Source organism: Canis lupus, chromosome 14 (assembly GCF_011100685.1).
Source record: "Canis lupus familiaris isolate Mischka breed German Shepherd chromosome 14, alternate assembly UU_Cfam_GSD_1.0, whole genome shotgun sequence".
In the NCBI taxonomy this organism is placed as follows: domain Eukaryota; kingdom Metazoa; phylum Chordata; class Mammalia; order Carnivora; family Canidae; genus Canis; species Canis lupus.
In genome coordinates this window covers 11042799-11059656 of record NC_049235.1, presented here as the reverse complement: position 1 = coordinate 11059656, position 16858 = coordinate 11042799, and the positions used below count along the sequence as shown (strand labels likewise).

General features: G+C 38.9%; 1 long non-coding RNA gene across 7 annotated transcripts in view; it reads right to left on the bottom strand.

The window, feature by feature from the left end:
- LOC102156199 overlaps positions 1–16858 on the bottom strand; it is a 422250-nt gene that overhangs the window by 368638 nt on the left and 36754 nt on the right. The gene's annotated exons all lie outside the window — the stretch shown is intronic.

Genomic DNA, 16858 nt, shown 5'->3' with positions numbered 1-16858 from the left:
GACTACTTTTTTACAGCAGTTTTAGATTAGCAACAAGATTGAGAGGTACAGAGATTTCCATAACCTCCTGCCCCCAACATATATAGTCCCCCTCATTTTCAATGTCACTCACAATAATGATATATTTTTTATTGAGGATAAAGCTACAATGACACATTATAATCACCTAATTTCATAGCTTACCTCAGGGTTTAATTGGTGTTATACATTTTATAGGTTTGGGCATATAAATAATGACATATATACATCATTATGGTATCAGAGTATTTCCACTGCCTAAAAATTCTCTGTCCTCAATCTACTCATTCTGCCCCTCACCCCCAGCAATCACTCATGTTTTCATTGTCTCCATAGCTTTCCTTTTCCAGAATGTCATATACTTGAAATCATACAGTACATAGCCCTTTCAGATAGGCTTCTTTTACTTAGTAATATGCATTTAAATTCCACCATGTCTAATCATGGCTTCATAGCTTGTTTCTTTTTAGAACTAAATAATATTCCATCGTCTGGGTGTACTATAGGTTATTTATCCATTCACTCACATGTTGGTTGCTTCCAAGTGTTAGCAATTATGAATAAAGATGTGATAAGGTTTTTGTGTCAACATAAGTCTTGTACTCTTTGGGATAAAAAGCAGAAGTATAGTCACTGGATTTTATGCTAAGAATATGTTTAGTTTTGTAAGAAACTGTCAGTCTTCCAAAGTGGCTGTACCATTTTGCATTCCCTCACACCAATGTGTGAGAGATCCTGTTGCTCCACATCCTCACAGCATTTGGTGTTACCAATTTTCTGAATTTGGGCCATTCTAGTAGGTGGGCAGTAGTACCTCATTGTTTCAGTTTACATTTCCCTGATGACAAATGCTTTGGAACATTTTTCTATATGTTTATTTGGTATCTGTATATATTCTTTGGTGAGGTGTCTGTTGAAGTCTTTGGTCCATTTTTTTCAATTAAATTGTGTTCTTATTGTTGAATTTTAAGAGTTCTTTGTATATTTTTGATAACCATCCTTTATCAGATATGTCTTTTGTAAACATTATCTCCCAGTGTGTGGCTTGTCTTCTAATTCTTTTGATATTGCCTTTGCAGAGCAGAAGTTTCAATTTTAAGGAAGCCCAGCTTATCAATTATTTCTTCCAAGTATCATGTCTTTGGTGTTATATCTAAAATGCTATTCATCATACCCAAGGTCATTTAGGCTTTCTCCTGTTATCTTCAAGGAGTTTTATAGTTTTGCACTTTTACATTTTAGGACTATGACACTTTTTTTTTTTAAAGACTGTATTTATTTATTCATGAGAGAGAGAGAGAGAGAGAGAGAGAGGCAGAGACATAGGCAGAGGGAGAAGAAGGCTTCATGTAGAGAGCCCGATGTGGGACTTGATCCCGGGACTCCAGGATCATGCCCTGAGCCAAAGGCAGATGCTCAACCACTGAGCCACCCAGGTGTCCCGGACTATGACACATTTTGAATTAATTCTTGTGACAGGTGTAAGGTCTATGTCTATATTCATTTTTTTTTTTTTACTTTCAAAGATTCCCCATCTCTATAATTCTATATACTATACTCTGCATAGTCCTCATAATACTTGGTATAATTTTCCTTATTTAAGAATAATTTTAATATGTATATGAATAACTATACATATTTTATGTATATATATTGCTTATATATATATTGCTCTCTATTCTTAAGATAATATACTCTGTGCTTGTAGAAATGGGTTTTTTTTATTTCTCTCAGTATAGAGTAGTTGTCACTGCTGAAATGAACTAGTAAAGCAACTGAGATTATTAATTCTGAAGAAAAAATTCTGATGGATTATTCAATAGTTTTCATATGGTGAAAGCATTTTAAGCAGATGGCAATGAACAGTTGTTCTCCATTTTTGCTAAGGACCAAACAAGAAATAACAATGGAATTAGAGGGATGAAAAGGTTAGGTTAAACACATTAAAAGTTGTGTAATCCAAAATTTTGTCAAAGAGGATACTCTAGAAGCCATTTTTTTTTTGTTATATCACAACACAGATATTCAGTTTAAATGAAGGCAAACTGAGATAGACTTACAAAATAAAATGGAATAGCAGAGAGCTCCTTGTTTACTCATACCAATTTGTAATAACAAATCCATCTGATTTCTGGTTCACAAAACTTTCTCTTTGTGATTCATAAGCGATTATTGGTGTCTTTCAGTTCATATAGTACATATGCTTCATAAACAGAATAGGAAACTGGAAGCCAAATAATAAAATCAGAGTTGTTTACGGAATACTTTAATCTATAAGAGAGTCATAAACAAAGTTTTTACTGTTCAAAATCATGTACTTGAATAGCAAAGCATTTAGGTGTAAGATATTAACTTAAGGTCCTTAATTTTAAAAAACCTATCTTTCATTTTAATATTTTTGTTTATTTTTTTAAGGATTTATTTATTTATTTTAGAGAAGGGGAATGGGCAGAAGGACAGGGAGAGAATCTTAAACAGACTTTTACTTTGTGAAAGTGTCACTCTGGCTGAGTGCAGAATCTTACGAGGGGCTTGATTTCACGACCCTCAGATCATGACTTGAGCCGAAATCAAGAGTCACTTAACCGACTGAGCCACCCAGGTGACCCTAGTGTTTCTGCTTATTTTAACAAATATTTGCAAATATTTCTTAAGAACTTTGTGTTGTGTATGAGCTACTAGAGAGAGGCACTACTCCTTGCCTTATGCCTCAAGGCCAAAAGATCATTGGACAGTATGCTGACAATGATTAAAAAATGCACAAAGTAAAATATTATATCAGTAAAAAGGAGGCTTTCTTTAGAAAATTATTTCTGTGGAATGTGAATAGATATTATTTGGGAGAGAGATGAAGAATTCCATGACCAGACATAACTGAGGAATTCTAAGATAAAGCTTAACAGATTATAGCAGGTGGGACACCTGGGTGGCTCAGCGGTTGAGCTGGGGGTCCAGGACCAGTCCCGCATTGGGCTCCCTGAAAGGAGCCTGCTTCTTTCTCCCTCTGCCTGTGTCTCTGTCTCTCTCTGTGCCTCTCATGAATAAATAAATAAATCTTTTTAAAAAAGATTATAGCAGATTTTCTCAGTGCATTTTTTTTATAAATCTTTATACAACAACATATATTTGTCATTCGAAAGACTTTACAAATGCTAACTCATTCAGTCCTCATAACAAACCTCGTATAAAGGCATTTTTCCCCTCCATTTTACAGATGAGGAATAAATTCAGAGAATAAGTAACTTGCCCAAATTCACACAGTTCCAGAATCTGTCCTCTTAACAAGTGTTCTATACTGCCTTTCTACCTCCTAATGTTCATTATGAATCACTAAGATAAAGCATGTAGGATCACTGGAACTTATTTGATTGTTAAACACATCCCCTACATTCACAGAACATTTTTATTTGGCAAAATATTTTTTAGTAATAGTGGCATAAGTAAATGCTGTATGTTTCTTAGCTAGTTGTTCCAGCTCCTCCTCAAACTGGCTGTCAGTTTCTTCTCTATTATTTTGTTTCTTCCTTAGTGGAAGTGTCAAGATCAAAGATGATCTATGCATCCAATGGACTAACATTAGAATTTTAGTGTGATCAACACTGTTAAGAAGAGTTCTCAGGGATTTATGTCTGAACCATAACAAGAAAAGAATGCAAAACAAAAACTAAACCAATAAAAATAATGAGAAAAGTGATAACTTCTATTTCAACAAAATAGCTTCAGCTCAGTATGGCCTGGTCCATTATAATTTTTTTTAATTTATTTTTTATTGGTGTTCAATTTACTAACATACAGAATAACCCCCAGTGCCCGTCACCCATTCACTCCCACCCCCCACCCTCCTCCCCTTCTACCACCCCTAGTTCATTTCCCAGAGTTAGCAGTCTTTATGTTCTGGCTCCCTTTCTGATATTTCCCACACATTTCTTCTCCCTTCCCTTATATTCCCTTTCACTATTATTTATATTCCCCAAATGAATGAGAACATATAATGTTTGTCCTTCTCCGATTGACTTACTTCACTCAGCATAATACCCTCCAGTTCTATCCACGTTGAAGCAAATGGTGGGTATTTGTCATTTCTAATAGCTGAGTAATATTCCATTGTATACATAAATCACATCTTTATCCATTCATCTTTCGTTGGACACCGAGGCTCCTCCCACAGTTTGGCTATCGTGGTCATTGCTGCTATAAACATTGGGGTGCAGGTGTCCCAGCGTTTCATTGCATTTGTATCTTTGGGGTAAATCCCCAACAGTGCAATTGCTGGGTCATAGGGCAGGTATATTTTTAACTCTTTGAGGAACCTCCACACAGTTTTCCAGAGTGGCTGCACCAGTTCACATTCCCACCAACAGTGCAAGAGGGTTCCCTTTTCACCGCATCCTCTCCAACATTTGTTGTTTCCTGCCTTGTTAATTTGCCCCATTCTCACTGGTGTGAGGTGGTATCTCATTGTGGTTTTGATTTGTATTTCCCTGATGGCAAGTGATGCAGAGCATTTTCTCACGTGCTTGTTGGCCATGTCTATGTCTTCCTCTGTGAGATTTCTGTTCATGTCTTTTGCCCATTTCATGATTGGATTGTTTGTTTCTTTGGTGTAGAGTTTATTAAGTTCTTTATAGATCTTGGAAACTAGCCCTTTATCTGATAGGTCATTTGCAAATATCTTCTCCCATTCTGTAGGTTGTCTTTGAGTTTTGTTGACTGTATCCTTTGCTGTGCAAAAGCTTCTTATCTTGATGAAGTCCCAATAGTTCATTTTTGCTTTTGTTTCTTTTGCCTTCGTGGATGTATCTTGCAAGAAGTTACTATGGCCGAGTTCAAAAAGGGTGTTGCCTGTGTTCTTCTCTAGGATTTTGATGGAATCTTGTCTCACATTTAGATCTTTCATCCATTTTGAGTTTATCTTTGTGTATGGTGAAAGAGAGTGGTCTAGTTTCCTTCTTCTGCATGTGGATGTCCAATTTTCCCAGCACCATTTATTGAAGAGACTGTCTTTCTTCCAATGGATAGTCTTTCCTCCTTTATCGAATATTAGTTGACCATAAAGTTCAGGGTCCACTTCTGGGTTCTCTATTCTGTTCCATTGATCTATGTGTCTGTTTTTGTGCCAGTACCACACTGTCTTGATGACCACAGCTTTGTAGTACAACCTGAAATCTGGCATTGTGATGCCCCCAGCTATGGTTTTCTTTTTTAAAATTCCCCTGGCTCTTCGGGGTCTTTTCTGATTCCACACAAATCTTAAAATAATTTGTTCTAACTCTCTGAAGAAAGTCCATGGTATTTTGATAGGGATTGCATTAAACGTGTATATTGCCCTGGGTAATATTGACATTTTCACAATATTAATTCTGCCAATCCATGAGCATGGAATATTTTTCCATCTCTTTGTGTCTTCCTCAATTTCTTTCAGAAGTGTTCTATAGTTTTGAGGGTATAGATCCTTTACATCTTTGGTTAGGTTTATTCCTAGGTATTTTATGCTTTTGGGTGCAATTGTAAATGGGATTGACTCCTTAATTTCTCTTTCTTCAGGCTCATTGTTAGTGTATAGAAATGCCACTGATTTCTGGGCATTGATTTTGTATCCTGCCACGCTACCGAATTGCTGTATGAGTTCTAGCAATCTTGGGGTGGAGACTTTTGGGTTTTCTATGTAGAGTATCATGTCATCGGCGAAGAGGGAGAGTTTGACTTCTTCTTTGCCAATTTGAATGCGTTTAATGTCTTTTTGTTGTCTGATTGCTGAGGCTAGGACTTCCAATACTATGTTGAATAGCAGTGGTGAGAGTGGACATCCCTGTCTTGTTCCTGATCTTAGGGGAAAGGCTCCCAGTGCTTCCCCATTGAGAATGATATTTGCTGTGGGCTTTTCATAGATGGCTTTTAAGATGTCGAGGAATGTTCCCTCTATCCCTACACTCTGAAGAGTTTTGATCAGGAATGGATGCTGTATTTTGTCAAATGCTTTCTCTGCATCTAATGAGAGGATCATATGGTTCTTGGTTTTTCTCTTGCTGATATGATGAATCTCATTGATTGTTTTACGAGTGTTGAACCAGCCTTGTGTCCCGGGGATAAATCCTACTTGGTCATGGTGAATAATTTTCTTAATGTACTGCTGGATCCTATTGGCCAGTATCTTGTTGAGAATTTTTGCATCCATGTTCATCAGGGATATTGGTCTGTAATTCTCCTTTTTGGTGGGGTCTTTGTCTGCTTTTGGAATTAAGGTGATGCTGGCCTCATAGAATGAATTTGGAAGTACTCCATCTCTTTCTATCTTTCCAAACAGCTTTAGGAGAATAGGTATGGTTTCTTCTTTAAACGTTTAATAAAATTCCCCAGGGAAGCCATCTGGCCCTGGACTCTTGTGTCTTGGGAGGTTTTTGATGACTGCTTCAATTTCCTCCCTGGTTATTGGCCTGTTAAGGTTTTCTATTTCTTCCTGTTCCAGTTTTGGTAGTCTGTGGCTTTCCAGGAATGCGTCCATTTCTTCTCGATTGCCTAATTTATTGGCGTATAGCTGTTCATAATATGTTTTTAAAATCGTTTGTATTTCCTTGGTGTTGGTAGTGATCTCTCCTTTCTCATTCATGATTTTATTAATTTGAGTCTTCTCTCTCTTCTTTTTAATAAGGCTGGCTAATGGTTTATCTATCTTATTAATTCTTTCAAAGAACCAACTCCTGGTTCTGTTGATCTGTTCCACAGTTCTTCTGGTCTCGATTTCGTTGAGTTCTGCTCGAATCTTTATTAACTCCCTTCTTCTCTTGGCTGTAGGATCTATTTGCTGTTTTTTCTCTAGCTCCTTTATGTGTAAGGTTAGCTTTTGTATTTGAGTTCTTTCCAGTTTTTGAATGGATGCTTGTATTGCAATGTATTTCCCCCTTAGGACTGCTTTTGCTGCATCCCAAAGATTTTGAATGGTTATATCTTCATTCTCATTAGTTTCCATGAATCTTTTTAATTCTTTCTTAATTTCCTGATTGACCCTTTCATCTTTTAGCAGGATGGTCCTTAACCTCCACGTGTTTGAGGTCCTTCCAAACTTCTTGTTGTCATTTAGTTCTAATTTCAAGGCATTATGGTCTGAGAATATGCAGGGGACGATCCCAATCTTTTGGTATCGGTTCAGACCCGATTTGTGACCCAGTATGTGGTCTATTCTGGAGAAAGTTCCATGTGCACTTGAGAAGAATGTGTATTCAGTTGAGTTTGGATGTAAAGTTCTGTAGATATCTGTGAAATCCATCTGGTCCAGTGTATCATTCTCGTTTCTTTGGAGATGTTGTGCTTAGAAGATCTGTCAATTGTAGAAAGCACTACGTTCAAGTCACCAAGTATTAGTGTATTATTATCTAAGTATTTCTTCACTTTGGTTATTAATTGATTTATATATTTGGCAGCTCCCACATTCGGGGCATATATATTGAGGATTGTTAAGTCCTCTTGTTGAATAGATCCTTTAAGTATGATATAGTGTCCCTCTTCATCTCTCACTACAGTCTTTGGGGTAAATTTTAGTTTATCTGATATAAGGATGGCTACCCCTGCTTTCTTTTGAGGACCATTCGAATGGTAAATGGTTCTCCAACCTTTTATTTTCAGGCTGTAGGTGTCCTTCTGTCTAAAATGAGTCTCTTGTAGACAGCAAATAGATGGGTCCTGCTTTTTTATCCAGTCTGAAACCCTGCGCCTTTTGATGGGGTCATTAAGCCCGTTCACCTTCAGAGTTACTATTGAGAGATATGAGTTTAGTGTCATCATGATATCTATTCAGTCCTAGTTTTTGTGGAATGTTCCACTGAACTTCTTAAAGGGGAATTTTAAGAGTCTCCCTTAAAATTTCTTGCAGAGCTGGTTTGGAGGTCACATATTCTTTTAGTTGCTGCCTGTCTTGGAAGCTCTTTATCTCTCCTTCCATTTTGAATGAGAGCCTTGCTGGATAAAGTATTCTTGGTTGCATGTTCTTCCCATTTAGGACCCTGAATATATCCTGTCAGCCCTTTCTGGCCTGCCAGGTCTCTGTGGAGAGGTCTGCCGTTACCCTAATACTCCTCCCCAGAAAAGTCAGGGGTTTCTTGTCTCTTGCTGCTTTAAGGATCTTCTCTTTATCTTTGGAATTTGCAAGCTTCACTATTAAATGTCGAGGTGTTGAACGGTTTTTATTGATTTTAGGGGGGGATCTCTCTATTTCCTGGATCTGAATGCCTGTTTCCCTTCCCAGATTAGGAAAGTTTTCAGCTAGAATTTGTTCAAATACATATTCTGGCCCTCTGGCCCTTTCGGCGCCCTCGGGAACCCCAATTAAACGTAAGTTTTTCTTCCTCAGGCTGTCGTTTATTTCCCTTAATCTATCTTCATGGTCTTTTGTTTGTCTCTTTTTTCTCAGTTTCCCTCTTTGCTATCAACTTGTCTTCTATGTCACTCACTCGTTCTTCCACCTCGTTAACCCTCGTCGTTAGGACTTCTAGTTTGGATTGCATCTCATTCAATTGATTTAATTTCTGCCTGAAGCTCTAAATTCTGCAGTCATGAAGTCTCTTGAGTCCTTTATGCTTTTTTCTAGAGCCACCAGTAGCTGTATAATAGTGCTTCTGAATTGGCTTTCTGACATTGAATTGTAATCCAGATTTTGTAACTCTGTGGGAGAGAGGACTGTTTCTGATTCTTTCTTTTGAGGTGAGGTTTTCCTTCTAGTCATTTTGCTCAGTGCAGAGTGGCCAAAAGCAAGTTGTATTGGGAAAAGGAGAAAAAGAGAGGAAAGAAGGAAAGAAAAGAGAAAGAGAAAAAAAAAGGAAGAAAAGGGGATCCCTGGGTGACGCAGCGGTTTGGCGCCTGCCTTTGGCCCGGGGCGCGATCCTGGAGACCCGGGATCGAGTCCCACGTCGGGCTCCCGGTGCATGGAGCCTGCTTCTCCCTCTGCCTGTGTCTCTGCATCTCTCTCTCTCTCTCTGTGTAACTATCATAAATAAATAAAAATTAAAAAAAAAGGAAGAAAAAAATGAAAAAATAGAAGAGAAAGAAAAAGAAAGAAAGGAGAAAAAAGGGGGGTGGGGGAAGGAAACAAATCAAAAAGCAAAACAAAACAAAACAAACAAAAAAGAACCACGGGGGAGTATCTTCTGATTCTGTGTACTTTAAGTCCCTTGGCTTCTCCTGGAACTTGTCCGTCTAGCTGGTCTTCTGGGGGAGGGGCCTGTTGTGCTGATTCTCAGGTGTTAGCAGTTGGAGGAGCTGCTGTGCCCCTGCCTGGTGCAGGGCTCAGTGGGGGTTGTTTACCCCGTGAGGCCCCAGGAGGAACAGCCCTAGTGGCGGGGCCAGATCTGCAGCCCTGGATTCAGCTCCCGCAGGAACTCCGGAGCTCTCCGTCTGCAGGGCCTGGAGGCTCCGGGGCGGGGCCGCTGATCTGCTCAGCTCGGGCCAGGAGCGTCCTTACGGTCCTGGGCCCTCTGGGCCTCTGCCTGTCCCGGCGAGAGGCCGGATCCTGGGCTGTGTCCCGGCGCCCTGTGCTCCGGGGCCTGCACTGTTGGATTCGCGCTCCCGGGCCACGCAGCCCCCTCCGCGGAGCCGCAGCCCGAGCCCCGCGAGCTGCTCCTGGAACCGCGCAGCCCCCTCCGCACGGAGCCTCTTCCTCTGCCCGAGCCCCTCCGAGCTGCTCCCGGGGCCGCGCAGCCCCCCCCCCCCCCCCCGCGGAGCCGCCGCCCAAGCCCCCCGAGCTGCTCCGGGTCCCGCCGGGTCCCGCCGGTTCCCGCCGTGCGCGCTGCAGCCCTTAGGGAGCTCGGCGCACTCTCCCGGGGCGCAGGTGTCTGTTACTGTCCCCGGGAGCCCGAGGGCATCCCCGCCCTCCTGGGTCCTGCTCCAACTCTCTGCGAGCCCCTTTCCGCCCGGGAAGGTTGGTGCAGCTCCTGCTCCTCCGGGACGGGGCTCTCCTGTCCTGGGGACACTCGCCCCGGCCTCAGCCCGACTCCTCGCGGGGCCCCTCCCCCTTGGATGCCTTTGTTTATTTCTTTTTTCCCCCGTCTTCCTACCTTGATAGAAGCGTGAATTCTTCTCACTGTAGCATTCTAGGTGTTCTCTCTTTAATTCTCAGGCCGAATTCATAGATTTTCAGGATAATCTGAAGGTTTTCTAGGTAATTTGGTGGGGACAGGTGATTTGGGGACCCTACTCTTCCGCCATCTTGCCCCCTTTTCCCATTATAATTTTAAGGGACCATAAACAAGAAGAACCACCAGAGGTGGGGATTGAGACTCTAAGAGGTGCAGTGGTGAGATATCAAATGGTTATCACAGGGAACATCCCCATGGAGGGCAGAATAAAGCCCCTAAAGAGGTCTATATTCTAATCTCTGGAATCTGTAAACATGTTATCTTACATGGCAGAGGAACTTCAAAGATGTGATTAAGAATATCAAGATAGGGAGACTGTCCTGGATCATCTGAGTGGCCCAACTAATTACAAATGTCCTTAAATTTGCTAGAGGGAAGCTGAAGAAGGGAGATGTAGCTATGAGAGAATGGTTAAGATGCAACACTGCCACTTTAAAGATGGAAGACAGGGATCATGAATCAAGGAATACAGGAATTCTGATAGAAGCTGGAAAAGCCAGAAAAACAAAATAGATTCTCTTCTGGAGCCTCCAGAAAGGAACAGAGCCCTGCCAACATATGATTTTAGCCCAGTGAAAATTGTGCCAGAATTTTCATCTAAAAAACTATAAGATAATAGTTTTATAAGAACTATAAATCTTAGGGGCACCTGGGTGGCTCATTCATTTGAGTGTTTGACTCTTGATTTTGGCTCAGGTCATGATCTCAGGATTCTGGAATGGAGCCCTGCATTGGGCTCCACACTCAGCAGAGAGTCTGCTTGAAGATTCTCTCCCTCTCCCTCTGCCCTTTCCCCTGCTCTCTCTCTCTAAAATAAATAAATAAATATTTTAAAAGAAAAGAAGTATGAATTTTATAAAAGTTTATAAGATAAAAGTAGTGTTATTTTAAGACACTATGTTTTTGGTAATTTGTTACAGCAGCAACAGAAAACTCATACATTCTCATAAAGGAGCTCAGGAATAGGGGGAAAAATAGTTCATGCTTTTTGGTGACATTTCTTCAGGAAAAAAAAAACTGCACAGTAGAAAGAGTCAAGAGTAGGAATTCTACTTGGTATCAGGTAGGGTGAATCAGAATAAAAGTTACAATCTCCTGAAGTACATTTCTCTATGGCCAAAATATTTCAAAGGATCATTTAGTGGCCAAATCATTTTTAGTAAAATTTGATTAAGAGAAAATATAATAAGACCAAGGACTTTGTAATGAATAGTAAGAGAAGTTAAAGTATAGAATATGGGTTTAAGGAGCACCAGTATCCTCACCTGAAATTCTACTGTAGGATTTAATAAAAACCACTCTAATACAGAATATCTTTTAAAATTTTCTTAGGGATGTCTCTGGAAATCACCTACCTCAAAAAGGATGATTTCAAAGACTTATGATATGTAAAAAATGTTTGAGGCACACAACTTTAGCCTCATTCTATAGTGGGTTCACTTGAAATGTATCCTTTAAATACTCACCCAAATGCTATTTGTTCATTATGAAATACTGCATGATCCCAGGCTCCTGACCCAGATGTACCTTTCTTTTTCATCTCATTAGGGAGCAGAACAACTCTAAAACATTGGTTAGGAATCCAGAAGACTATTTCTAGAATTCTCACTGATAGCTTAACTCCTTTATCCATTTAAGACCTTTATTTCCTGGGATCCCTGGGTGGCGCAGCAGTTTGGCGCCTGCCTTTGGCCCAGGGCACGATCCTGGAGATCCGGGATCAAATCCCACGTCAGGCTCCCGGTGCATGGAGCCTGCTTCTCCCTCTGCCTGTGTCTCTGCCCCTCTCTCTCTCACTGTGTGCCTATCATGAATAAATAAAAATTTTTTAAAAAAAGACCTTTATTTCCATTTTAGTATAATTCATTTTCTGCTAAGAAGTGAAATAAAGGTTTTTACACTTTCAGCAGTAGACACTAAGAAATGCATGAACACAAGTCAGTTTGTTCAGTTATTGCTTCTTAACAAACTAACCCCACAGCCTACATATTAAAATACAGTTTCAAACACATTTGCTTTTATGAAACAAGGACTCAGAACTAAGATTCAGGATAGGCTTTGAAGTGGGTGGTAAGGCTTAGTTATCCTGCCAATAAGTACGCACTTGTTTCTGAAAATCCATGCTCTTATAACCATAATTTTAAGCAAAAAAGAAAGACGGAGTCTCTTCAAGCCAGTACAATGTGTTAACCAGAATAATAAACACTGAGTGAGATAATATTATATTAAGTTATAAATTGCAGTAGAATTGAGTGAAGTGAGATTAACAACAGGTTGCTTCAGCATTACATTCCTTCAGGTAAAATGTACATTGAAAGTTTCCTTCTTTCTAGCCCCAGAAGGGATATATCTCTACTAATATTATTATCATTCTTTCCAAGTAGGCTCTTGATTTCAGACTGAATGTGGAAATAGATTCTTTGTTTTTATCTTTTACCTTAAGGAAACTTACATTTATTTTCTAGGATGAATTTTTTTTTCTTGTTAAAAGATTTTCTGTAACATAGGTATCTACCCTAAGATTTTCCCCCAAATTTATGCTAGGTATTTTTCTCAAGTGGGTAAAAAATTATCTAGTGCCACTGAGACCTATTCTTTTTTTAAAAAAAAAAATTTTACTTATCTATTTATGAAAGACACAGAGAGAGAGGCAGAGACATAGACAGAGGGAGAAGCAGGCTCCCTGTAAGGAGCCCAAGGTGGGACTTGATCCCGGATCCTGGGATCATGCCCTGAGCTGCAGGCAGATGCTCAACCACTGAGCCACCCAGGCATGCCACTGAGACCTATTCTAATTTTCTGAGCCGTGGAAGAATTTTTAAGGGAAATAAACGCTGAAAAAATTCAATTTACTTATTTCTTTCAATCACTAATGCTAATGGGCAAAGACCATCTGAACATTTATATTTTTAACATACATTTTTTGTCATGCACTGTCTTATCTTATAAAAACTTGCTGTATTTTAAGCCTTTACTATATATTTTTTAAACTCCTTTTAGATTTTAAGCTTCTCATGGTCAGTCCTATATGCTGTGTTTTTTATTCCTCCTGCACCTAGACTAGAACTTCACACATTGCTGGTGTTCAGTGCTCAGATACTGAGATATTAGAATACTTGCTTCAGCCTAAAGATTTCTAACCCAAAAAACATGGACTGTGGCCAATATATTGGTTGTCTACTCAATATTCATTTTCCACATTATTGTAATTTACAGAAGTTCATTTTTCAGGTTGGCTTTGTGTCCAGGTAAAATGCTACATTACCTGATCTCCTTTCACTAGGGGATCCATATGATTACCACTAGGGGCTTGTAGGGGCCAATGAGATAGGAACAAAACTCTGCTTAGGATTTCTACAAGTATTTATTTTCATTGTAAAGGAATACATTCTAGAAGTATATTTTCCCTTTGAAAACACTGACTTGAGGCTAAAAGTAGATAAACTATATTGTACCAATGAGGCAAACCTTGATTCTGAGAGCCAGATGGTAATGATCACCAAGCACTAAGACAGAAGACCTAGACATCAATCACAGGGAAGCTGCTGACTCTGCCTTGGACTACTTCTGTACTTCCTATTATGTTAGAATATGAATTGCTATTTTGTTAGACCATCATGTAGGATATCCATTGCATGCAGCCAAGATCAGTCTTTGATGTCACATATTTTGCCACAGCTTTTAGGTTCAAGTTTCATGGTGGGTTGGGCTATGGAAGCATGCAACATTTTCTTAGCTGAAACCAAAAGTTTGTGTGCTTTGATTCAGCCCAACTCAGTGAATTTAGTCTGACAGTCAACTGAGTCTACAACTTTCATAGTACCCTGCTCCTTCCTCATCCAAAAACAAACAAAAAACAAAATTGACTGCTTGAGTAATATTTTCACATTCAGCTGGTGCTATGTATGCCATATCTACACTTTCCAAGCATGAAAATTTGAGACACCAAATGTCCACCTACACCTTGTGGTCTGGGCTGAAACTGCAGCAGCTAGTTCCATGATATAGGGCCCAGGCCTTCCTTGGTCTGTGGACAGATCCTATTTTTAAGCATCTATCAACATCCACCAAGTAAGTGACCCTCCCATAGGCCAAACATGGTAGTAATAATAATAAATTAAAGAGCTGATATAATATCAATGGAATGGTTGCTATCTTTGGATTAGTTCCGCTGTCCATGTAGAAGTTTCTGGGCAAGTACATAATCTCTGTATTTCACATCTGTCTTCATGGGGCTGTGGTGAGACCTCAATTAGTTGATACATGCAAAACCTATCAATTAAGGTATGAAAATCTGAAATAATACAGAATTATTTTTATAATAAACATTTAGTGACTTTGATATATTATTCATGTAGAATTTGTTTTTAAGTTTAAAAATCAACTAAAACTTGATTACTTTTAGGAAAAGATGAACTAAAAGATAAAAGATATCATATTGTACTGTGATAATTATATATTTATAAGTTTATGTTCTCATTAACTTGCTGCCTGCAGTCATTCAAAAGGCATCTGTTGAATGCTGATCCTTCCCTGAGAGTAGTAATAGGAGTTATCCTCATAATAGACTGGGTTATTATGCCTGGACATTTTTCAAGCTGGTCAACTTTTTGTAATTTAGTTTATTAGTGGACTGTACCACTAAGGCGCCCCTTATCTAATCCCATCTTAAGGCACAGGTACAAGTTTCTCCCCTTTTCTTATTTCACTGACCATTCTTTCAACTTAAGCCCAAGAGTTATCTTCAGTAACCTCTAGGTTTCTCCAACCTCCTTCCTAGTTTAGGCTAAGTCTTCCCTACTGTATATCCTCATTAACTGCAGGAAATAAAACTGAAAGACTATTTTAAAAGCTTCTTGAGTTATTTGAATAATCAGTTCTAAAGGCAAGAGGTGAGAAACTGGCAGGACTTTTGGAGAAAAGAAAAGATATCAAGCTATGAATAAGCAAAGGGAATTCCCAGATTTGCTATGAACAAGATAATGAAATCCTCTGGATCTTAGAGACCTCACTGATGAAATAAGGAGTTGGTTGACACAATATTCCTTAAGCCATTTTGTAGATTAAAAATTCTACAAGAAGTACAAATTAAATTTAAAAAATATATATGTATATATAAGTCATTTTGCCATGGAATCTAATATCTTAGCCTTGGCAGTCCATTTTTATTCTGCTAGGAAAATCCAGAATAAATTTAGAAATCAATACTTTAAACAGAATCCCAATTATTCAGAAAGTATGCTTTTTGAATAAATTTTTAAGGACTTCATTTTTGAAGGAGGCAATTAAATAGAAAAAATTATTGGATTTATTCTAGAATCAACTATATGTACATTACTATCAGTATTCATAATAGCCATCAATATAATAATCTAGCTTATATGAGAACAAGACAATAAAGTGGCTTTCAAGAACTTGGGAAAAAGAAAAGTCAGATTGCCTTTTTGAACTTTAAACTAGCCAAATTAAAACAATAGGTGTGACTATCTTGAAATTAACTAAAGTATTGTCTTTAAATGTGTAAGTTAAAAGTTAAAGCTTCAATGAATTTTATCTGGATGTAATCGCAGAAAGACAGGTTTGAAATGGGTTTGCAGATAGTAAGAAGAGAAAGACAACATGCTTTACCCTGCCTGGAGAAAGACTGAACAGAAAAAGAGATGGCTAGACTGGAACACGTAGAGGGGAGCTGAAAGAGATGGCAGTTGGCAATGTTTATCCAGGGCTGTGTAGGGTAAAGAGACATCAAAGAGTTGCTAACTATTGGGGAGGTGAAGAGGACTCATTGGGTCTATCAAGACTTGGATAAAGTATCTCTTACAAGAACCACCACACTCTCAAAGCAACTACTCAAAATTTACCATCTCTGCAACCTGAAAATGGTTCAGGCAAGAACCTTTCATGTATGGTGAATTGTGGGGAGAATGTTTAATGAGGAGCCAAATGTGGTTTTAAAGTGTCTCCCCACAGATTGCTTATGAGTTCCAAGGGGAAAATAGTATCTATCCAGGGGAGAAACAAAGTAACACCTTGATCAGGAGATCAAAATTAATATTACCAATGAAGGGTACCTCCATATATGACATCTTGAGAAGGATACTATTATCAGTAGTGGCACACAGATTCCTGCCAGACATGCATAACCTGAGTCTAATTATGAGGAAACACCAGACAAACCTAAAATGAGAAACATTCTCTTAAGAAAAAAGGGAGAAATTTAGGAAGAAGAAAAATCTGGCCTATATTCATTAAAAAATCTCAGTGTCAAAAAGAACAGAGAAAGACTGAAGAAGGCAGATTAAAGAAGACTAGAAACATGACAACTAAATGCAATCTGTGAGCCTTGACTAAGAGGGAAAAAAATCGTTACAAAGTTTATTATTGGAACAGCTGACAAATTTGGATCATTAAAAGTATAGTATCAGTATTAAATTTCTTGAATTTGATAACTGCACTAAAGATTACAGAAGACAGGGCAGCCCAGGTGGCTCAGCGGTTTAGCACCGCCTTCGGCCCAGGTGGTGGTCCTGGAGACCAGGGATTGAGTCCCATATCAGGCACTCTGTATGGAGCCTGCTTCTCCCTCTACCTGTGTCTCTACCTCTCTCTCTATCTGTGTCTCTCATGAATAAATAAATGAAATTTTTAAAAAAAGATTACAGAAGACAATATATTTGTTCTTAGGAGATATACATTGAAGTATTAAGATATAAAAT